Below are 25103 nucleotides of genomic sequence, written 5' to 3' on the forward strand. Positions count from 1 at the left end.
AGGATCACCCTTCTTGGAGGAGTTGCTGAATAGGTGTTGCTGCTGCAGAGAAGATTGTAGCAAGAGCTGCCAAGAAGCCAGACCAACCAGCGATGTACCGTGGGTTGATCAACATACAGGTAGGTTCCGGTCTCCTCTCGGTTCTCAGAGCACTTTTTAGCAAAAAACATTTTCTAGCTCCCAAGTTTTCGAGTTATTTATCTGGGCACCTCTAGCAGCACTTCTAAGGGTTCAGGATTGGACGGGCACCATTTTAATGGTCTGGGATCACTCAGACTGGGTCTGGGTGCAGTTTCAGCATGTTGGAGCCTTTTATGTCCCTGAAGCTCTAATCAGAAGGCCAGCCAACTAGCCCATGGAGTTACTCTGGTAATCCTGGGTTCAAGAAGTGACAAGCAGCAGTGCAAGCCTCCGAGAGTTCAAGGCAGGCTTCAGGTAATAGAGCAGTCCTTCCAGGTGCAGCAAATCAGTCTTCTGATTTGCTGAAGTACACAGCAGGCCACAGCAGCAGGCAGTCCTCTGAAAGTCCTTCAGGAGGTTCAGACAGTGAACTGGAGAGTGGGTCTGAGAATCATATAGGAGACTGTGACGGGGTCTTTTATCCCGAGTCGAGGGGATATTGGAAGAAGGTGACAGACGCGGCACTTAAGAGTGTAGTACGTTTATTTTCTTGTTCGTTGGGATTGTAGCACTAGCTTTTCCGCCAAACTGTTATATTCCAAGTCCAAAACTAATATAAATCCCTTTTCTTTTCAGGGTTCCTTGGTGTTCCCGGGACGGCCTGGTCCGGTTCGGAGGGAGAGGTCTTGTTCACCCGGCTCTCATGGTCCCAGGATTTCCCAAAACAAAGAAGGAGAAAGGAACAGGTAAGTGGGGAAAACTATTTATATACGGTTAATTGGGGTTAGTAAGGAGTGAAAGGGGGGGGGGATTCTGTGGAGGTGGAGGAATGCGGGGTTACTTTTCTCTTGTGACTTCCTTTCGTTGTGCCCTTTCTGTGACCCCCTAACAGTTTTATTCACTGGTCTGGGTACGGTCCTGGTGTGATTATTCTTCAGTTAACTGTGGTCCTGTTCAAATTGGCTCCCCTTCCCTACACGACCTCAGCCCTCCCTTCTTAGCCCCCTTAAACCCAGCCAACCACCCAGAACCCCAGTCCCAGCCCCGGTACGCTCGTACCTGACTTGGCCACGCCCCTCCAGGGACGCGGCCGGCTTGTAGGAGATCTCCCGACTTCGTCTCGGCAGGGGCGGGAGGCACCCAAGGGTTTCCGCTCTCCGTCCGTTGTTCCTCGTCCACGGCGGGGTTTCCCTTCTCTCTTGGCGGTCCGTGGCGTTCGTCTCTCCGGCTCTCCCTGACGTCGGCGTCTCTCTCTGGGTCGCGCGGCGCTTCTCCTCCGTCGGTCGTCCTTCCTGTTTTTGTCTGACAGATGACGTTGGACGTCATCACGTCAGAAATCCCTCGGGTGCCCCCGGGGTATCCCCCGGCGGTCGTTCGCTCCGACAAAGAACCGGCGTCCGGAGGCGCCCGGTTACACATCCCCTCACATGAATGGGGCTGATCGAGCCCCACCAGATCCGGAAACCGGGACAAATAGTCAGCCTGACCCATAAGGTCACCAGGGAGGTGGCAAACCTGAAAGGAGAAAGGTTGGAGTTCTATGAACCATCTCAATATACGATTGTTGGTATTCTTGTATCTTGAGAGCCACGTAAGGGGTGCATGGTCCGTATACAGTAGGAAAGGTCTGCCCAAAAGATAGTATTGGAGGCTTTCGATAGCCCACTTAATGGCAAGACATTCCCGCTCTATAATGGGGTATCTTTGCTCCCTGGGAAATAGTTTACGGCTAATAAAGACGACGGGATGGCTCACTCCGTCTTCATCCTTTTGAAAAAGAACGGCCCCTACCCCCACATCGGAGGCATCCGTTTGGAGATGAAAGGGTTTGTCAAACTCAGGACATTTCAATATCGGTTGAGTGGTGAGACACCTTTGCAAGGTATGATAACTATGAAGTTGAGTCGGGTCTAGTTGTGGGATGTTGTTGGGCTGTCCTTTTCTTAAAAGATTGGTTAGGGGGGCAGCCAAACTGGAATAGTGGGGAATGAACCTTCGATAGTACCCCACTAGACCTAAAAAGGAACGAACTCCCTTCTTCGTGGTGGGAGCATTGGTGTGTAGGATGGCTTCGATTTTATTCTTTTGGGGTCGAAGTATACCGTTGCCAATGTGATAACCGAGGTAGGAGATCTCACTAAAAGCCAGTCGGCTCTTGGCGGGGTTGGCTGTCAGTCCAGCCTTCCCTAAAGCCGAGAAGATGTGGTCTATGTGGACCACATGGTCTTCCCAGGTCTCACTGAAAATAACGATGTCATCCAGATAGGCCGCCGCGTATCTGGTATGAGGTCGTAATATGGTGTCAATGAGACGTTGGAAGGTGGCGGGGGCGCCATGTAACCCGAAAGGGAGAACCTTAAAGTGATACAATCCGGAGGGAGTAGCGAAAGCGGTCTTTTCCTTGTCTTCGGGACCCAACTGGATCTGCCAATATCCCTTGGTCAAGTCAAGGGTAGACATGTATTTCGCTTTCCCCAATCTTTCTAAGAGCTCGTCTATCCTTGGAAGGGGATATGTGTCAAACTGTGATATGGAATTGACCTGTCTAAAGTCAATACAAAAACGTATAGACCCATCAGGTTTGGGCACCAATACCACGGGCGAACACCAGGGGCTGTGGGAAGGTTCTATGATGTCTAGATCTAACATCTTTTCGATTTCGTTTTCTACGAGGGTTTTACTAGCTTCAGGGATACGATAAGGTTTTAGTCGTACGGTCTTCCCAGGTGGTGTGAGGATTTGATGATGTACCACTCGTGTCCTACCGGGTATCGAGGAGAACACCCGAACGTGTTTATCAAAGAGATTCTTCAATTGTCTATTTTGTTGAATCGAGATCTCTGTATTAATGATAGGAACCTCCCTCTCGCCAGGGGGATCAGTGGGGCACCACCCTATCTCTAGTTCCTTAACGGTATTAACTAGGCAGCCATGCCTTGGGTCGTTCGGAGGTTCTTCCAATCTTTTTAATAAGTTAACATGGAAGATCTGTGACCTAGGGGGAGTATCGTTAAGCTGAATTTTATAAGTCACGGGGGTTACTAGTCCTGTTACGGTGTAGGGTCCCTGCCACTTGGCCAACAATTTGTTGTCTGAACTGGGAAGGAGAACTAGCACTTTATCTCCTAGGGAAAAGGACCTCAATTGGGTATTCCGATCATAATTCCTTTTCTGCTTGTCTTGGGCCCTCTCCATGTGTTCCCTTACGCTTTCCCATACTGTATGCAGGTGGGTTTTTAACTCACGGGCGTATTTTAGAATGGTTTTTTCCCCGTCTTCTTCTTCCCACATCTCAGCGGCCATATCTAGTAGGGTCCGTGGTTGTCACCCAAACAACAGCTCAAACGGACTATGGCCCGTAGAGGCTTGTTCGTGTGTCCTGATTGCGTATAATACTAAGGGGAGTTTCCTATCCCAGTCCTTACCTGTCTCCGAGATAGCTTTCTTTAGTAGTGTTTTGAGGGTACGGTTGTATCTCTCCACCAAACCATCGGTTTGTGGATGATAGACCGACGTCCTTAACTGTTTAATCCCCAATAGCTGACATATTTGTGTCATCAGGTTGGACATAAATTGGGTACCTTGGTCCGTTAGGATTTCTCGAGGAAACCCAATTCGGGAAAAGAACCCTATCATGGCGTTTTTCAACACTCTTGGTGTTAATACTAGAGAGGGGAATGGCCTCAGGGTATCTCGTGGCGTAATCCACTAATACCAATATATAACGATAGCCTCTCGACGAGGGCAGAAGAGGGCCAACGAGGTCCATCCCTATTCTGGAGAAGGGGACATCAATGATGGGGAGGGGTTGTAAAGGGGCCTTTCTCCGTGAGCCTGGGTCAATCAATTGGCATTTTGGACATTGTTGACAGAACTTCCTAATCTGGGAAAATACCCCCGGCCAGTAAAATTTCCTCAACAAATACTCCTCTGTTTTCTCCCTCCCATAGCTGGCTGTGTGCTAAGTGTAGAACTTGTTGTCTATAAGGTTCTGGAACTATCAACTGTTTCTTTTCGTCTTGGTCTTTGTAAGTGACTCGGTATAATAGGTCCTTAACTATGGTGAACGAGGGACCCTTATCCTGGGGGTTCCGTGGCCGTGCACTTTTCCATGCATGAATTAAACTGGGGTCTTCTCTTTGAGAAGTCCGGAAGCTGGGAAGAGCAGTGAGGGCGAGGACCTTTGTAATTACCCGGGGCCTGCTGGAGTGGTCTTGGGTATAGGCTTTCTTAATTATTCTTTTCTCCTTCCGGGAGAGTTTAGGTCGTACCCTCGGAGGTGATAGAGGCATATTGGAGAAAGGAGCGTCCTTCCACCAGTTGTTAGTTTCTTCGAGCTGTCTAAGGCTGTCTAGGAGTTGCGGGAATTCCGAAAAGTCAGTTCCTATAATAGCTTCTTCAACCAGTTGCTCTACTAAACCCACTCTTATGGGTATTTCTTTTCCTCCCCAGGTGAGGGTTGTCCAGATTAGGGGATATTCTCTGGTTTCTCCATGGATACAACAGATTGATACCGTGAGTCCCGAAGTGTAGTAATGTGCCTCGAACAACCCGGCCCTGACCACAGATTGGCTGCACCCTGAATCGATGAGGGCCACTGTGCTTTTCCCATTGATAATCAGTCTCTTTTTATAAGGGGTGTCTCTTCTCCCTGTATAAAAGACTCTTCCCCTAGTGACCCCTATTTCCATGGGTTCCGGTTTTTCTGTTTTCAGGGGGCAACCTCGAGCTATGTGGCCCCATTCCCCGCAACTGAAACACTGAGGTTGTTGTATAAAGGGCCTATCCAGTCCCCGGGTTTTCCCTATGTCCTCATTGATTCTTCGTCCCACTGTCGAGGATGTTCCCGAACCCAGACGCAGGGGACTAGGTGTTGATCGGGGGGGGTTACTTTGAACTCAAGGGAGCGATGAAAGGCGCAGGCCAACTCGATGGTAGTATTGGTATCCGGGTTTGGATGTTGTTTGATCCAGTTGCGTGTAGACGGAGGCAGAGCGTCTAGGTATTGCTCTAAGAGCACGATCTCAATAATGTCTTCCCGATTTGTCCCTATGGGACCCAACCATTTGAGACCCAGATCTTTGATCCTAAAATATAGGGCCCGGGGATTTTCGTTGGGTCCCCACTTAGCTTTTCTAAACCGGACGCGATAATGTTCAGAATCAAAACCCACCCGTTCTAAGATGCTCTTTTTAATATCCTTATAGGGGGTTATTCCACCGGGGTTTACCGCTTGATAGGCGGCTTGGAGAGTCCCCGTCAATAAGGGGGCGATATATTGGCCCCATCGCTCCTGAGGCCAAGTAGCGGAAGTAGCAACTCGTTCAAAATTGGTGAAAAAGGCATCGGGGTCTTCACCTTCTTGATATCGTTGTAAGACCGAACTGGGCACATTGGGGTGTACGCGGGTAGCAGCGATGGTATCTGTGAGATTCTTAATGGCGGTTTCATGAACCAACTGGTTGTTGGCCATTATGGTGGCCTGACTCTTAAGGGCATTTTGTAGTGCCTCTCTTTCCAATTTGGCCTCTTTTTGTTGCTCTTCCCACACTAATTGTAGGTGTCTTTGTCCGGAGGCCAACTGTTGCATCATATCGGATATGGTACACTTCTCCTCCATGGTTGAGAAGTCTCTGTCGCCTATTCCAATATCCCACTTCTGACACCACTGTGACGGGGTCTTTTATCCTGAGTCGAGGGGATATTGGAAGAAGGTGACAGACGCGGCACTTAAGGGTGTAGTACGTTTATTTTCTTGTTCGTTGGGATTGTAGCACTAGCTTTTCCGCCAAACTGTTATATTCCAAGTCCAAAACTAATATAAATCCCTTTTCTTTTCAGGGTTCCTTGGTGTTCCCGGGACGGCCTGGTCCGGTTCGGAGGGAGAGGTCTTGTTCACCCGGCTCTCATGGTCCCAGGATTTCCCAAAACAAAGAAGGAGAAAGGAACAGGTAAGTGGGGAAAACTATTTATATACGGTTAATTGGTGTTAGTAAGGAGTGAAAGGGGGGGGGGGATTCTGTGGAGGTGGAGGAATGCGGGGTTACTTTTCTCTTGTGACTTCCTTTCGTTTTGCCCTTTCTGTGACCCCCTTACAGTTTTATTCACTGGTCTGGGTACGGTCCTGGTGTGATTATTCTTCAGTTAACTGTGGTCCTGTTCAAATTGGCTCCCCTTCCCTACACGACCTCAGCCCTCCCTTCTTAGTCCCCTTAAACCCAGCCAACCACCCAGAACCCCAGTCCCAGCCCCGGTACGCTCGTACCTGACTTGGCCACGCCCCTCCAGGGACGCGGCCGGCTTGTAGGGGATCTCCCGACTTCGTCTCGGCAGGGGCGGGAGGCGCCCAAGGGTTTCCGCTCTCCGTCCGTTGTTCCTCGTCCACGGCGGGGTTTCCCTTCTCTCTTGGCGGTCCGTGGCGTTCGTCTCTCCGGCTCTCCCTGACGTCGGCGTCTCTCTCTGGGTCGCGCGGCGCTTCTCCTCCGTCGGTCGTCCTTCCTGTTTTTGTCTGACGGATAACGTTGGACGTCATCACGTCAGAAATCCCTCGGGTGCCCCCGGGGTATCCCCCGGCGGTCGTTCGCTCCGACAAAGAACCGGCGTCCGGAGGCGCCCGGTTACAGAGACCTTTTTAGAGATTCCCTTTGAAGTGCTTGGAATTTCCTTCCTTCCTGTCCTGGCTCCAGTCTGGCTGTAAGTACAGTGGTCTAATGTGAAGACCTTTGTGTAAAGACAGGGCACAGTCTATTGGCTTGTAAGTAGGCCTGTGCACAGCACCGCCCTACCACCCTACAAGTGATAGTCCATGCAGGCCCACCCAATTACTCTATTGTGTGGCTATCTGTGAGAAATATACAAAGTGTTAAGGGAAAAATCAAACCCACAGGTCGTTGGCAGTGGGAAATAGGTTTACTTAAAATACGGCCAGAGGACAGTCAGCCCTGTAGGACCGAAGACTGTGTCTATCTGGTACACACAGGCAGCAGTTTATATAGGCACACAAACTGCTGACTTCATACATATTATCTTAGAAGCAATAGCAAGTCACAGAATAGTATGAGTTAATAATATTTTTTCACCACCTGCATCCTTGAACTTCAGTCTTCTCCTCTTGGCTCCCCTTATAGTAATCCTAACATATGTTTGATGAAACATTAACCTTTAACCTCTGAGTGTGTGTTTGTTATGCTTTTCTCAGGTTTTCTTATCTGACTCTGTATATACTCTGACTAAAGTTACCTTTGAGTATATAGAAATAAGTAACTGTTTCAACTAGCAATGGAGATGGAATACATGCTTGTGGGCTGTGATCGTAAACTCTTCAAGTCTTGTTAAACATGTTTTCCAATTTAACTGAAACTTGCTGAGCTTGTGTTCTGCTTTCTGGTGAACTCTCACCTATTTTGTGTCCTTGTGAAAAGCCCAACTGTCAACTACACTCAGCCATGTGATCCAGGCTGTGGGTACCAAATAGGTCAGGAAAATGGCAGCTTTCTTAAAGTGGCATTTTCAAAATTGTGATTTAAAATCCAACTTTCTATCTATCTATCTTTGCAAAATATCCACTCTACTTTATTTATCTCTGCAACTCTGTCAGTCTATCTATCTAGACACTACTCTCCATCTATGCTGTCTCAAAGTATATGCAATTCTGTCTATCTTTGAATTGCAACACTGCCTCTCTCTCTCTCTTTACAACAGTGTCTCTCTCTCACCGCAACCCTATCCTTGTAACGCTATGTAGCTTTGCAATGCTATTGTTGCAACACTAGCTATCTCTGCAAGACTATCTATCTATATAACTCTCACTATTTATCGATCTTTGCAAACCTCTGTAGCTGTTTTTGGAGGCCTCTCTATTTGTAAGAAAGTTTTATAAAAATATTACATAAAACATTATCAAAGGCAAGATGCTGGCAGTCTGTCAGACCAATTGTTTTTTTTGACGTCTGGTGTTATTCAAGACCTTTTGACTTTACTACAGTTACGTGTATAACATAGTTGCTTATAAAGTTTTTCTGCCAGACTTCACCGATTAGTCTATTGTAGTGTCATTGACATTCTAATTCCAGCCCCTACAGCATGCGTCATGGGGCACTGGGTTACCACACTTCAGCCACTGGCTGACGTCACTTTGAGTTACAATATGCTGACCTTTTACAAGGAGGAAATCCACACACAGCGGTCCCCTTCAGCATCGGGGCTACTGTAGTGATGTGTGTTTTTTTTTTAAAAACCAAAGTAATATTTATGCGTTTGACCAATTCTTTTTTTTAGATTGTAAATGGCTGGGCTGCTTCCTCAACTATAAGGTTTCTCACAAATATGGCAGAACAAAGTAGGAACTGCCAGTGCCTGTGTGTCTTTGTAAAAGGTCTGATTCGCTGAATCAGGACTTTTTGTTATGTATGAAACACAAATTATGATTGGGTTTATGACCAAATGCCGAATCAGTGTTTAGAAGAGGCTTGTTAAGAATGTCTCTTCCAAATACTGATTTGGAACGTGAAGTATTAATGTTTTGCGACCAAAATCCGGACAAAAGGGTGTGTGGCTTAACCGCCAGACATGGCAGCCACACATTAGAGATGCTCCTGGAGGTTACAAATCATCCTGCTGCATCCTCCTGCACGAGCCTGAGAAACATCTTGGGTCAACTCCGGGCCGAGTAGCACTCATTAAGGCCCGTATGCAAGGCCGATTGCTGGAGACCAGGAGGTTAGGGGGGGAGGGGAACGCAACTATGATGTGCCCAGCTGGCATCAGCAAGATGGCAGCAGCGGAGTGGTAATGCGACCGGGGGCTGAAGACGCCGCCGCAGCTGTAGGATTAACTTCCTGGTGCAGCACGGAGGACGCCAGTGCCCTGTTCTGGCGAAGTCTTTCCCCCGTTTTTGGTGGCATTGGGACGTGCTGTGGAGCACTCGGATGGCATGTGGGGCCTAGCAGAGCTGCCGGCTTGTGTCTTGTGTGCTGACATATGTTTGCCAATGGAGCTTGGGAGGCCTGAGGCCCCGGTGGGCCCAGCACCCTGCGCTACACCTGGGCAGTGACGGTGCAGGACTTAAGTTGTAGTGAGTGGCGCTGCTGGAGTCCTTGAAGTTGGTGTGTGTGCTGTGGTCTGCTGGCTGGTGTCGGGGTGCCTATGGGATGCCTGATGGTTAGTGAAGGCCTCTAAAGGAAGGGGTCCCCCAAGGTACCCACCCCTATTGTATCCTTCTGCTCTGTTTCCTCTTACATCCTACATCTTACATCTGGGGTAGAGAGCTGTGCTGTTGGCCTCTGTGCTGGTCTGAGGAGTGAGCCCGGCGCGCGCTTCGGTTTTGGCCCAGCAGCCATCGAGGACGTGATGATGGCGACTGCCACGTGGTGACGAAGGTGCCACTCACAGAAACACTGGGCAATTGTTAGTGAGTGGGTTGCTACTTGAATCTACCTACTGAAGATTTGTGTGCTTGGTAACCTCCTCCACAGCAGGATTTTCCACTATAAACATCAACATCTGTGGTGGGGCAGCGCCTGTCGATACCTGAGGGAATCCCATGATTGTGACTTGTCAATTAGATCCCCCCCCCGACCCCACGTGGGATTGGACATTGCACTGCAGCCAACAGACTGCTTGTGCCCCCCCAAGGTTCTCATTGGGGGTCTTGCGGGCTGCACCTGGATGTGGTGGAGCTCATTGTGAATAGAGTTATTGCCCATGGTCCTGTCGTGCAGGTGAGACGGGGCCTTCCGGGCGCAGTGACGGCTGTGGTGGTAGAGGCACTTGGTGGACGCTGGTGACCTGACGCGTGTGCTGCCTGCCTCCCACCAGCTCCTCCAGAATAACTGTTATACCAGGTGGGCTACCCCCACAGAGCATATGCTTAGTACCCAATTGCCTGGCAGACATATTTACGTCCAGGGTGGCTGACCTTTGCGAGTGTGCAGCCAACTGGGCCCACCTCGTCCATTGTGGAACCTGACCCTGCATTACAGACAGATTGCTCATGCCTCCCGGTGTTCCTGCGAGGGTTTGGTGCGTCTTGCACGGGAATGGCAGGATGTGTTACAGACAAATCTCTACCATGACCAAGGATTAACCATCGACCGGCCCAAAACAAAGCACAATGGCTAAATATGCATAGCCCAACAGCATGGCACAAACCACTGGCCCCAGCGATCCATCAATAACTAGTCCTGATAATGCAACACTGCTGGCCACCATCATGCAATCCTGTGATAGGCGGGACCCCAAGATCGGGATGGTTGGTTCGGATGTCACTGTGCTTCATCAGGACCTCCGCAAAGCTGTCGAAGGGATCACCGAGACAAGGGTCTTGGGAGTAGAGGACTCGGTTGGTATCCTTCAAAGCAAAATATAGAAACCTGAACCATTGACTAAAGAGCTGTCCCTGCAAGTCGAAGACGCAAAAGGAAGAGCCCGGTGTAATGAGTTGAGATTTTTCGGCTTCCCCGAAGGATGTGAGGGACGGTCTCTGGACGCATTTTTTATCAAATGGCTCCGCTCTGTAGTACCTGATGGAACCTTACCCTCGTAGCACCCAGGGCACTAACTATGAAACTGCCTCCAGAACCTCACCCACGACCAATCATTACCCGGACCTCGTATGGAAAGGGACCCAATACTTGGATTTAGAAGATTGAAAACCCAAGATCACACACCAGGCACCTACTATCATGATTTTCCCCGATTACATGAAAATGGTTTAGCAGCAGCGTCAGTCGTTCAGTGCAGCCAAACAATGGCTCGGGGAACTTAAACTGCCTTAGTTGCTGCTTTATCAGAGTCGGTTAAGGGTGGTCTTTGAGTCAGGAACACACTTGTTTGACACTCCAGAGGAGGTTTTGCATTGGACTGATGAGAGAGTATCTATAAAACCTCATACCCCACCCGCATGGACTCGGACTCCTCGCAGAGCTCAGAGAGGGCCCAATTCGGAGACCTTTGAAGAAACGATGCAACAGGTCTCGCTCCTCCTGGCGCAGTGGCAAGTGAGATCAGATGACTTGATAAAGTGTATAGGGAGACTTGCGTGGCACACTGTTTCTCTTCCCCCTACTGTGTAGTGATGTCCAAGGGGGCAGTCATAGCTCTGTGTGTTAATAAAGTGTCTTACATGGTGCAGTGAGGATTTGTTACTATGGAATTTAGGGATCCACTGGACACAGGCATTGGATGCCCCCATTGGGGCTTCACTTCTTTGTGTTCCCCGTCAGATACTTCTTGCTAGACAAAGTATATGGGGGGGGGGGATTTGGAGGATTTTTTTTGTTCTTTGTATTTTGTTCACAAGCACGGTCCCGCCTCACACAGCTGATTCCGCCTACATCCTGTCCCCCTCTACATTATTCAACACCCTGGTTGTGGAAAGAACTGAGGCCTCCTTGGGGCAAATTCAAGTCATGTCATGGAATCTGCAGGGAGTACTTGACAGGATAAAAGGTGGGGCTGTCTTGAAATACTCCAGAAGGTGGGACTCACATTCTGATGTTGCAGGAAACTCATCTTAGGGGTACTAAAGCTCCTTGTCTAGCTCGGTAGGAGTACGACTGGGTATATCATTCAGGAGTCACATGGTGGTCCAGGGGCACCAATATTTTAATACAGCGAACAGTACCATTTCAATTAGTGCAGTCTTGGACGGATCATTTATGCAGATATGCAGTTGTGATAGGCACACTCTACGGTGAAACCCTCACTTTAGGCTGCTTACAGACACCCCCTCCGTTAGGACAGACCCTAGTAGACTGTGCCATGCGCATGTGGGGAAACCTCCTGAATTAGCTCACAGTGAATGGAAGGACGTGATGGACCCCCAGATCGAATAATAGATAGATACTGCACATGCAATGAGGCGCCTGGCTCTAGTAAATCTAAATTATCCGTAATGGGAACATACGTGGGATTGACTAACATGAGCAGAGCCCATCACCCAGCAGGACCCGGTTTCACATACCTTTCAGCGGTACACAGCACCCTCTCCTGTATCAACATTTTTTTTGTTCCCCACTACACAGATACATTGAGTCATAAATGTAGTGGTTCTGGCACTAGGACTATCAGACCGCTATTCATTGATTATGGGACTCAAGAGACCCCCTTTCCAATAGCAGTATTTGCCATGGACTCTACAAAATCCTACTTACCAAAAAACTCTTGCGCTGGGCATTGAGGAGTACTTCACAGTTCTCACGGGCACTATATCAAGCGGCACAGGGCTCTGGGAAGCCTTTAAACCTGTCCTGCATGAGATAGACATTCGCTTCTGCGTGGGTGAGAGGAGACGCAAAGTCCAGGACTTGATGGAGCTTAATATGCAAATTAATAATTTTGAGGCTCGTAGTAGCTTGGTGGGCGGGGAGATCTCTCAATGGCAGTTGGGTCTCACACAGTAACAGTATGGGCAGCTCCTCTTAGGCGAGACCAGGCTTGCATGGCAGGAGATGCAGAATTTATCAGTGGGGCGATAAATAAAGTCAACTACTTCTTAGGTAATGTCAGGCAGCAGATCAATCAATAGTCCTCCCATTACTCAAAGATGGATAGGGCGCCCTGGTTACTGATCCTTTGGAAGCTAGCCCTCAGGTTTGCAAAAAATTTTTGTGTGACTTATATAAGGCAGGACACACTGCCACATGATTGCAGATTTTGTATATGTGTTGCCGATGCAAACAATGTGAAATGATGCCCATGCAGGGCTAGATGAGGAATTAACCAAGGCTCACCTTTCGTCAGCTTTGGCATTCTCTGGGCTGGTCGAGCCCAGGCTCAAATGGGCTTCCTAGAGAATTTCTTAAAGTATTTATGTCCAAATTGGGGAAGCACATCTTGCAGGCTGTCCATGCCTCCATAGATGTGGTGGCACTCCCGCCGGATTGGAGTCTTGCAGAGATTGTGTTTTTTCCCACGCCAAGCCCTCTTCCCCCCCCGCGCCCGGAAGATCCCATAGCATATCATCCAATTTCTCTACTAAACATGGAGGCTAAGCTTCTGGCCAAGGTTGTAGCTAATACATTACTCCCGTATATCACAGAACTCACACACCCTGATCAGGCAGGCTTTATGCTGGGGCTTGCGCTACACAACATAATATTATGCATAATATGAGCCTTGAAAGCAATTGCACTCATGGGTCGCCTTGGATGGCCCACCGCTATCCTCTCAGACGATTTAGATAAGCCATTCAACTCAATGAGTTGGGAGTACATGGGTGTGGAATTTAATTAAAATATCTAATGTCTATGGGACAAGTTGCTTCATAAATTTACTTGTCCTGTAAAAAATTCTACTTGTCCTTTTGGTGCCATGTAGTGTGGCAACAAATTATGGCAGCAATCTCATTATGTAAGAGCTCTGATAATAGCCTCTCTGATTATTCAACGGCTAATAATATAATAGTGGTTGAATTCTAGCAATTTCAAGACCTACTATTGCAATTTCCTTGTTTTGCCACCTTTCCACAGATCTACATACTGGGGCAGGAGGGAACAAAGCAGTAGTTCAAGGTCTGGAATGCCTTTGAGTCTTTGCAAACCTACTAAAATGCATGTTTTAAGAATTTTCCCCAGCTCTTCTCTAATCTTTTCCCATACTAAGAAAGGTTGGAAATTTAGCAGAAGTAGAAGTCCTTCCAGGTTTGGGGAAAAAAGTAGTTGGTGGCAGAGTGAACTTGTAAACAATCAATAGATTTTCACATGAGCAAATCAACACATATTTGCTTGTGCTAAAATACAGTTCACAAATATTTTCTAGGAGTACAATTTCCTGATCTACTTCAGTAAATTCTTGTGACTTCACTAAAGCCACTAATGCAAAGACATGTACCATGGGTGCACTTTTGTGACTTTCTTTAAGAATTCTGCAAGATTAAGGGGGTCATTCTGACTCCCGCCGGCCGCGGTAACCGCGGTGTCTGGCGGGAGCCGCCAGAATACCGCTGCGCGGTCAGAAGACCGCTGCGGTTATTCTGTGTTTACCGCTGGGCGGGGGGGCGACCGCCAGAAGGCCGCCCGCCCGCCCAGCGGGAAACCCCTTTCCACGAGGATGCCGGCTCCGAATGGAGCCGGCGGAGTGGAAAGGGTGCGACAGGTGCAGTTGCACCCGTCGCGAATTTCAGTGTCTGCTATGCAGACACTGAAATTCTCAGTGGGGCCCTGTTACGGGGGCCCCTGCAGTGCCCATGCCATTGGCATGGGCACTGCAGGGGCCCCCAGGGGCCCCACGACACCCCATACCGCCATCCTGTTCCTGGCGGCCAAAACCGTGGAGGATTCCCTGGGCAGCGGAAAACCGGCGGTACACCGCCGGTTTTCCGTTTCTGACCGCGGCTGTACCCCCGCGGTCAGAATGCCCAAGGGAGCATCGCCAGCCTGTTGGCGGTGCTCCCGCGGTCCCCGGCGGGTCGGAATCACCGCCTAAGTCTGGCGTTAGCAAATAAAGTTTTTTAAATTAAAATTCTACCTCTCTCTCTATCCATCTATTGGCTTGCTGTGAATGATAGCATTCTGTTCTTTCACAAGGAGCATAAAGGCACACAAAGTAGTTTAGTTTAGTGCCAGGAGCAATTGTGGCAATACGTGTGTAACAGGGTCACAGTAATGGAGGCTCACAGTCGATATTATAATATATGTGGTTTATTGAGTTTTTAGAGGAAAGTACAGTTCTGTAATTCTTTTCCTTGCTCGGTGGTCTTTCTATTTGTTATTCTTTTCTTCTCTGCATTCCCACGCGGTCTTCACTCTCTTTATTCTTCTTTTCCCAGATGGTGACTCAGGAGGCGCATGGAGAGAAAGAAGAATACAAGAACGTTGGTTGGTAGGTAAGTAGTATGACTACTATTTTTCCTCTTTCTCTCCCTTTTTTCCTGTTCTGTCTGGCTCTCCCCTCTTTTTTTTTATTTCCTTTTCCTTTCTTTGTTGACTTTCCTTTTCCCTTTTCTGTGCTATTTTCTCCTTTTGGGTTTTCTTCCTTTTTCTGTCTTGTTATCTTCTTATTTCTTTTGCTAGGTTTTTTCCTCTCTTGTACCCTCTCTTCTCTTTTAATATTTGTTTGCATTTCTCTCTCTCTCTCTCTCTCGTATCTCTGCTCCCACACAAGTAATCTACTCGTTCTTTGTGTGCCCACCCGTGGTAGCCCTGGTCCAATGTGTATCAGAACAAACCCCGCTCGTAACCTGAATTACCAACCAAAATAAACAATAATGGCCTACATGGAACCTAGGGCTCCCTCTATTCTTTTTGTAACAAAACCACAAATAATCAAAAAGGAAAATATCAAATGGAAAACAGAAATATTCCCTCACTCAGCTAACCCCCTCCCCTTCCCACCGATCCCGATCTTAAGACTCCCCCCCCCCCCCCTTTTTGTTGTCGGATCGGGCCTGACTAGGCCACGCTCTTCCCAGAGCGTGGCCGATCTGTGCGCCTTGCCGCCTCCTGCTCGTCCCACCGGGCGTCGTAAAAGTCCTCTCGCTGTTGCCTCCTGTTGCTTCCTGGTTCCGGCGTTGTCTCCTCTGTTCTGCTCCGTTAAGGTCTTTGGCGCGTCGCTCTCAGCAATACCGGAGCATCCGTCCATTCCCGGTCGAGGTCGCAGTGGGTTTAAAAAACCCTCCTTCGGCTGAATGCGCTTCCTCATTGATTGCCAGGGTGTTGTCTTCCGGATCACCTGCTCCCGATCTGGAAATGCCCCCGGGGTATTGCTGGGCCGTATCTCAGATGATCAGTCCGGGGCATTCACTCCCCCTGGACAGTGGCTGTTGGAGCCACGTTCTAGAAGGATATCTAGAAAGGTAATCTGCATTGGATAGAAGGGAGCCTGGCGAATGTTGCACCTGGAAGGAGAAAGATTGGAGGGATGAAAACCAACGGAGTACCCATGCGTTGGTATCCTTATGGTGTGCCAACCAGGCTAAGGGACCATGATCGGTGAGTAATGTGAAGGGACGGCCCGTTAAGTAATATCGTAATGATCCAATAGCCCATTTGATCGCGAGACACTCCTTCTCAAGGGTGGGATACTGTTTCTCACGGGGTAGAAGTTTCCTATTCAGGTATACTATAGGATGATAGAGTCCGTGCTCATCTCTCTGCAACAGAACAGCTCCTATCCCTTGATCAGAGGCATCTTTTTGGACCTGAAAGGGTTTCTGAAAGTCAGGGCAATGCAGTACAGGCTTGGTTGTCAGGAGACGTTTTAATTGCTAGAATCCTGTCTTTTCACAATTTGTGAGATGGGTGATCTGATTGGGTTTGTTCTTTTCCAGTAGGGCAGTGAGGGTGGCTGCGATTTCTGAAAAATGAGGGATAAGTTGTCTGTAATATCCTACCATCCCTAAGAGGGCCCTGACATATTTTTTCCATCCAGGAAGAGGAATTTGCCTGATGGCGTGTACTTTTTCTATCTGGGGTTTCAACATTCCGTGTCCTATCACATACCCTAGGTAATTGATATTATCATGACCTATCTTAAATTATTCAGGGTTCGCCGTGAGGCTTGCTTCTCTAAGGGCTTGTAAAACACTGGTTAAATGTGAGGTATGGTCATCCCAAGTCATACTATAGATAATTATGTCATCTAAGTAAGCAGCTGCATAGTCCTGAAAGGGATGTAGCACCATATCTATCAGTCGTTGAAAGGTAGCAGGTGCCCCATGCAAACCAAATGGAAGGACCGTAAACTGGTATAGTTCCAAGGGGGTGAAAAACACTGTTTTCTCGTTGTCCTCCTCTTTCAGAGGAATTTGCCAATAACCTTTGGTTAAGTCTAGTGTGGTCATATATTTGGCTTTCCCCAACTGCTCAAGTTCATCATCAGTTCTAGGCATAGGATAGGTGTCAAAATGGGAGAGGGCGTTAACTTGTCTAAAGTCAACACAAAACCTGATGGTCCCACCTGGTTTTGGGATTAAAACTATGGGTGGGCACCAAGGACTAGAGAAGGGCTCAATCCCTGCATGTAACATGTCTCTCACCTCCTGTTCTACCATTTTCCGTCTGGCTTCTGGTATCCAGTACAGTCTTTGTCGGGCTACTCGGTCTCCTATTGTTCAGATATGATGTTGTATTAAGTGAGTTCTTCCTGGGGTTTTTGAAAAAACATCAAGGTTAGCACTTACTATATCGGATAACTGGGAATGCTGACTAGGAGAGAGAAAAACACCTAGCTGGGCCATAAGTATCTCTTTGTTTCCCTTGTCTCTGTGGGATATAGAGATCTGTCGTCTACCGCTCCAGTAGAAATATACATATTACTGAGAGGGTCATCTGTATCATGCCACAGCTTTAAAAGGTTGATGTGATATATTTGCTCTCTACCTGACCCGGTAGGTATTTCAATTTTGAATGTTACTGGAGTAACTTGATCAAGGACAGTAAAGGGGCCTTGCCAATGGGCCAGTAGTTTGTTCTTTGTTGTGGGTAACCGCACTAACACTTTTTGACCTACTGCTAAGGTTCTGGGTCTACTGTGTGTATCATAATAGGCTTTTTGTTTTTCCTGGGCTTCTTTTAAACACTTATGATCTTCTTCTCACACGGTGTGTAAGTTTTGTTTTAGGTCCTTAGTGTAGGTTAAAACATCTTTGATTTCTTCCTCTGTCTCTTCCCATTGCTCTGCTAGCATGTCTAATAATGTTCGGGGTTGCCTGCCAAAGAGAAGCTCAAAGGGACTGTGTCCCATGGATGACTGTACATGGGCTAGGAGTAGGTTTTTTTCCCCATTCTTCCCTGATTCATTAATTATTTTTACACAGGAGGTTCTTGATAGTTTTATTATAGCGCTCAACAAGGCCATCAGTTTGTGGATGGTAGACTGATGTCCAAATCTGTTGTACTCCCAGTACCTGACATACTTCAGACATCAATCGGGACATAAAAGGAGTCCCTTGGTCCGTAAGAATCTCTCTGGGGAATCCCACTCTAGAAAAAAACTCTATCATAGCCTGTGCTATAGTCTTTGTGGTCATACTGGCTAAGGGAATAGCCTCAGGATACCGGTTTGCGCAATCTACTAAGACTAAAAGGTATGGATGCCCCTTTACTGATGGGATTAAGGGACCTATCAAATCCATACCTACTGTTGTGAAGGGGACTTCTATTATGGGAAGAGGATGGAGGGGAACATTTCGATTGGTGGAGGGGTTTATCAGTTGGCATTTGGGGCAGGCCTGACAATGCTTCCTAATATCACTGTATACCCCTAACTAATAGAACCTTTTTGTTATAGACTCTTCTGTTTTCTCCCGACCAAGATGTCCTTCACCATTATCACCATGAGCTAAGTGGAGCACTTGTTCCCGATAGCCCTGAGGAATCACCAATGGGGGTTCCCGGTTAGTGGAACTGGGACAGACTCTATACAATTAATCATTAGAGAGCTGGAAAGTCGGACCTACCAAATGGGTTTCAGATGATAATGCTATCTGCCAAGCATTCTTCAGGGTTGGGTCTTCTCTTTGTGACTGTTGGAATTGTCCGGCAATGGACATTATGGTATCCGGAAGCTCCTGCAAAGTTTTTCTGGTTTTAGTAGGGTCATTCGGATACAGTCGCTTGTGTTCTCATTTTTGAGACTTCTTGAGTTTCCTTTTTGGGTTGGTTTCCTCTATGCTGGAGGATACAAAGGGAGCTTCCTTCCACCAAGCCTCTGTAAGGTTATTCTGATTTAGTGTGTCTAGCAGTTCAGGAAATGCTTCATAGTCAGTCCCTACAGTAAGATCTTCCCCTAAATTAGGAATCACACCTACTGAGAGGCACTCCTCTTGTCCCCTCCAATTGATCTCTATGGTGGCGGTTGGGTAGGTTTTCCAGTCTCCATGTACACAATGGACTAATACTTGGTTATTCGGGTCCCATTGATCTGGTCGCACATATGCTTGATTCACTACACTTTTAGTACAACCAGAATCAATGAGTATGAGCCTATTTTCTTTATTCACCAACATAGTGGTGGTATATCTTGCCATGGTTTGTCCCAACCATAAAACCAGTCCTTTCGCCATTCCTATCGCCATTGGTTCCTCCTACTCTCTTTTGAGAGGACAAAGTCTGGCTATGTGCCCCCAGTCGGCACAATGAAAGCATTGGGGCCCCATTGTGAAGTCTTTGGCTGGAGCACAAGGGATACTGGGTTTTTCCATGCTAGGACCTGGTACAGATTTGGTAAGAAGTGGTTTTGGGTTAGGACCCCGAGTGGATATGGGCATAGTTTTAGCATGGGAACTTCTGAACTCCGAAGCTCGGTGGAATGCGCATGCTAGGTCAATAGCGGAGGTATTATTGAGGCTTGGATGTTGCCGGATCCAGTTTCTTGTGGAAGGGGGTAGAGCGTCTCAATACTGTTCTAGTACCACAGTGTCAAACATATCATCTTTGGAGGTTTCCGTGGGATTTAACCATTTTCCCGCCGCATGATGTACTCTATAATAGAGAGTGCGGGGATTCTCCTGGGGGCCCCACTTTGTTTGTCTGAACCTAACCCGATAGCTCTCTTGGTCCAGACCGACTCGTTCAAGAATGGCTTTCTTGATCTCGGTATATGGTGTTACATCCCCGTGGTTTACTGCCTGATAAGCAGCCTGCAGATTAGCAGTTAGTAAAGGCGCAATGTATTGGCCCCATCTATCTGTCTGTAAATTGGCAGAACTAGCAACCCGCTCGAAATTTGTAAAGAAAGAGTCTGGGTCTTCCTTTTCCTGGTATTTTTGCAGGAAACTACTGGGGACATTGGGGTGTACCCTACTGCTTGCCATGGTCTCTGTCAGTTTCCCAAGAGCTGTCTCATGAACCAGCTGATTATTGGCGATGATCGTCGCCTGACTTTAACGCAGTCTGTAGCGCTTCCCGCACCTCCTTGGCCTCTTTTAGTTGTTCCTCTCAAACTAGATGTAGATGTCTCTGTCCTTCCGCTAGTTTGGCAATTGTCAGAGAGTCCAGATCCTCAGGGTCTGTGCACGTTCCCAACATGTCCACCACTAGACAGCTCCTAGACTCTGATAGAATAATCACAGAGACTGAGAGAGTCCAAGCGGGGGAAAAGGGGATTAGGATGGGAACAGCTGGGAAGGAGACCTGTAGGAAACAAAAGGTTAGACACACACAATATCAAGATTATATCACATTAATCTTTACTAGACTATGATTCTAATCATTGTCATGCTGTAACCATGGACAACTTAAGCATAGACAAAATAACTAGGCCTTAAAACGTCTGGGTACCTGGGAAGGAATCAAGAATGAATAATACAACTTCTCAAATGAATCTCTTAATGAAAAATTACACTGGGAACACAAGAACCCTCTAGAATTATGTTTTCAAAATCAAGCATAGTCTTTTTGCATGAGGACAAGGAAATAATCTGAATGTTTTCTGGAACACATTAGGAGTTGTATTAAGGGACTTATTATGCACATATAATGTAACATCTAGAATTCTAACACTTAGTTTTAAATGCAGAAACATGAATTGCGCACATTGCTGATTTCAACAAGAATACGCAAATGCCATTAAATGATCCTGCACACTGCAAGCGATCTGAAACATCAAGTTTTAATTGCGGGATGGAATTGTGTGTCTTGACGATTCGAATGCCACCTTGTAAGTGGCAAGAAATGGTTGCGCACAATGAGCATCCAGAGTTACACACAAGGAATGAATTGCGCGTCTTGCCGATTCGAATGCCTCCATGTAAATGCCATGAGATGGTTGCGCACAATGAGTATCGAGAGTTAAACACAAGGAATGAATCGCGCATCTTGCCGATTCGAATGCCACCATGTAAATGCCAAGAAATGGTTGCGCACAATGAGTATCAAGAGTTAAACCCGAGAAATGAATCGTGCGTCTTGCCGATTCGAATGCCACCATGTAACTGCCAAGAAATGGTAGCGCACAATGAATATCAAGAGTTAAACACGAGAAATGAATCGCACGTCTTGCCGATTCGAATGCCACCATGTAACTGCCAAGAAATGGTAGCGCACAATGAATATCAAGAATTAAACACAAGAAATGAATTGCTCTTCTTGCCGATTCGAATGCCACCTTGTAAATGCCATGAAATGGTAGCGCACAATGAATATCAAGAGTTAAACACAAGAAATGAATCACGCGTTTTGCCAATTTGAATGCCACCATGTAAATGCCATGAAATGGTAGCGCACAATGAATATCAAGAGTTAAACACGAGGAATGAATCGCACGTCTTGCCGATTTGAATATCAACATGTAAATGCCAGAAAAACCAAGCGCACATTCACACACACAAGGTAAAATCTCTCAACATGAAAATTAGGCCCAAGAACTCAAATGCCTTCGAAAACGAGATCGGGGCCCAGCCCGACCTCCGTCTTACCGCCCTGATCAAGGATCACCAATACAATGAAGGGCAAGGCCTGGAAGATCAAAGTAGGCCTCCGGAACAGGAGCTCAGGAAGTTGCTGCTGCTCTGCACCGGGACCTCTGAATAGTGAGCACGTGGAGCTGGGCTGGCTCCCTTACATAGTCTGGCCCAGCCCACAAACCTCACCCAGTCATGGTGCAGGGAAAGCTTCTAGAAGGCCCTGGAAAGGGACCACACCCTGACACACTCTGAAAGCCTGCAGCACTACATTGCAAATGAACAGTATTTATAAGCACCTCTAATATAAGTCTTCAGGATTAAACTCTGCAATGCAAAAGGTTAAACAACAGCATATCAGCATAATGCATGAATTACGTTATCTCATAAGTGCTGGGTTTTTGCATTCCAGTTGCCCGTAGAGCGCGCACTGCCCTGATGTTGACAGCAATCATGTCTGCTAATGTAGGGTTTTCCTCCATTACCTATCCCTGTTTGATACCGGGATTGCCTAAATACCACTTCTGACACCACTGTAACAGGGTCACAGTAATGGAGGCTTACAGTCGATATTATAATATATGTGGTTTATTGAGTTTTTAGAGGAAAGTACAGTTCTGTAATTCTTTTCCTTGCTCTGTGGGCTTTCTATTTGTTATTCTTTTCTTCTCTGCATTCCCACGCGGTCTTCACTCTCATTATTCTTCTTTTCCCAGATGGTGACTCAAGAGGCACATGGAGAGAAAGAATAATACAGGAACGTTGGTTTGTAGGTAAGTTTCTCTACCTTCTTTCCTGTTCTATCGGGCTCCTCCCTCTTTTCTATCATTTCCTTTTCCTTTCTACACTGCCTTTCCTTTTCCCTTTTCTGTGCTATTTTCTCCTTTCGGATTTTCTTCCTTTTTCTGTCTCGTTATCTTCCTATTTCTTTTGCTAGGCTTTTTCCTCTCTTGTGCTCTCCTTTCTCTTTTATTATTTGTTTGTCTCTCTCTCTCTCTCTCTCTCTCTTATTGTTTCTCTGCTCCCACACAAGTAATCTACTCGTTCTTTGTGAGTCCACCGGTGGTAGCCCTGGTCCAATGTGTATCAGAACAAACCCGCTCATAACCTGAATTACCAACCAAGGACAAAAAAAAACAACAAAACAACAAATAATCAAAAAGGAAACTATCAAATGGAAAACAGAAATATTCCCTCACTCAGCCTAACCCCCCCTTCCCACCGATCCCTATCTTAAGACTTCCCCCCACCCCCTTTTTGTTGTCGGATCGTACCTGACTAGGCCACGCTCTTCCCAGAGCGTGGCTGGTCTGTGCGCCTCGCCGCCTCCTGCTCGTCCCACCGGGCGTCGGAAAAGTCCTCTTGCTGTTGCCTCCTGTGGCTTTCTGGTTCCTGCGTCGTCTCCTCTGTTCTGCTCCGTTGCGGTCTTCGGCACGTCGCTGTCAGCAATACCGGGAGAATCTGTCCATTCCGGCTCGAGGTCGCAGTGGGTTTAAAAACCCCTCTATCGGCTGAATGCGCTTCCTCATTGGTTGCCGGGGTGTTGTCTTCCAGATCACCTGCCCCCTATCCGGAAATGCCCCCGGGGTATTGTTAGGCCGTATCTCCGATGATCGGCCCGGCACAATGTGCTTTTGGAGACCAACTTTCTTTTTTTGATTTTTGTCAATGCTTGTTACAATGACGAGGGCCTCGCAGCTCCCACACCAATAACGTTTTACAAAAGCCATGTCAAGAACCACACTGAAAAAAACCTAAACAATCACCAATGTTGGATCAGTTGGCCTTGCCAGTGCTTATTTATATTCATGTTTCCCATAATCTTGTTGAAAGTGGTTACACTAATTTCCCATTATGAATATGTTTTGGGAATACTATTATGCATGAACACAGTTTACTAAATGATGCTTCAAGGAAATACCTAAAATTGTACAGTAATGAAGCAAAATGTTTTTTCCTACTTGCATCGTTTTTCTGAACATTTTATCATGAAAGCAAAGAATCATCAATATTGCTTACAAATTTCTGCAAACATTTGCATCTAATCAGAGAGCATTCTGTGAGCATTATTTGTAGCCTCATATTGTTGAACTTTTCAAACGTGTGCACACATTTTTTACTGGAGGCACTGTCAGTAGTGCAGTGTGACCTTACAACGTTTATTTAAAGTGCTTGCCCTAATATTAAAAGCTTTGATTTAACTAACTATAAATACAACTTTGAAGAGCATTAACATTTGGACACAAATATTACCTCAACTGCAGACAGTTCCCTTCCATGTAAACCGGCAGTCAAAGGGTTTGTGCTGCAGGGGATTGGGCCTATTTGTCCCAAGGACAAAATAAACAAGAAAACGTGATGTCCTTGACCCCAAACAATAAGTCCTGGGTGTCGGGCTATAGGAATTCCACACGCTTGAAAGTATTTGGTGGCCCTCCTATGGAGACTTCACTTCAGACCCAGGTTTACCTCCTATGTACGCCTGCAATACAGTAGTCTGAGAGCAGCAGTCTGCATTGCAGGTCACTTATCGGGGATCTTCCCAATTCAGCGGGGGACATAGAAAGAATGTCCTCCGCTATTATTTGCGCAGGTGATTGAGCCTTTAGCTTTATGGGTCTGAATAGATGCTCAAGTTCAGGGCTTTGAGTGAATTCAAAATGTTCAGGCTGGATAGCATTATATGCAGAAGACATAGGGGCTGATTCTAACCCCGGCGGTCTTTGACCGCCGGGGCGAGGGTCGGCGGGAGCACCGCCGACAGGCCGGCGGTGCCCCGCAGGGCATTCTGACCGCGGCGCTTTGGCCGCGGTCAGAAAGGGTAAACCGGCGGTCTCCCGCCGGTTTACCGCTGCCCTCAGAATCCCCCATGGCGGCGCAGCTTGCTGCGCCGCCATGGGGGATTCTGACCCCCCCTACCGCCATCCTGTTCATGGCGGGAAAGCCGCCATGAACAGGATGGCGGTAGGGGGGGTCGCGGGGCCCCCGTAAGAGGGCCCCGCAAGGTATTTCAGTGTCTGCCTTGCAGACACTGAAATACGCAACGGGTGCTACTGCACCCGTCGCACCTTCCCACTCCGCCGGCTCGATTACGAGCCGGCATCCTCGTGGGAAGGTAGTTTTTCCCTCGGCTGGCGGGCGGTCTTTTGGAGACCGCCCGCCAGCCCAGGGAAAACTCATAATACCCTCCGCGGTCTTCTGACCGCGGAGCGGTATTATGGGGGCGGAATTCTGGCGGGCGGCCTCCGCCGCCCGCCAGAATTAGAATCACCCCCATACTGTTCTTCATAACAGACGCTGAATCTACAGGCCCACACATTCTCCTTATTATGCAGCTTTTCAGCGGAATGTCGGGCCTCTACATAAGTGTCCAAATCCGCCTTATTGCCCTTAAATGGGTACACGGGTCAATTTGAATGGGCACTGGACACCGGTCGCAGGAGAGGGCCTTAAATACTTGGGTGTGTATTTATCCCCTAACAGGGAGTGTTCATGGGCTAGAAACCTTGAACGGTCTATGACCAGAGCACACGACGAAACTAAGACATGGTCGCTCTTTTCTTCATTGTTGATGGGCCGATCCACTATCTTCAAGATAGTCTCTCTTCCTCGATTGTTATTTGAGTTGCAAAACTATCCATAT

The 25103-nt window shown here is 47.5% G+C and overlaps 1 long non-coding RNA gene across 1 annotated transcript; it reads left to right on the forward strand.

The window, feature by feature from the left end:
* Positions 1-756: 756 nt before the first annotated feature.
* On the forward strand, positions 757-15347 carry LOC138302187 (uncharacterized). Its single transcript, XR_011205326.1, has 3 exons — positions 757-866; positions 5962-6071; positions 14888-15347. It is a non-coding gene; the product is annotated as an uncharacterized lncRNA (long non-coding RNA).
* Positions 15348-25103: the final 9756 nt, after the last annotated feature.

Source organism: Pleurodeles waltl, chromosome 6 (assembly GCF_031143425.1).
Source record: "Pleurodeles waltl isolate 20211129_DDA chromosome 6, aPleWal1.hap1.20221129, whole genome shotgun sequence".
NCBI classification, from domain to species: Eukaryota; Metazoa; Chordata; class Amphibia; order Caudata; family Salamandridae; genus Pleurodeles; species Pleurodeles waltl.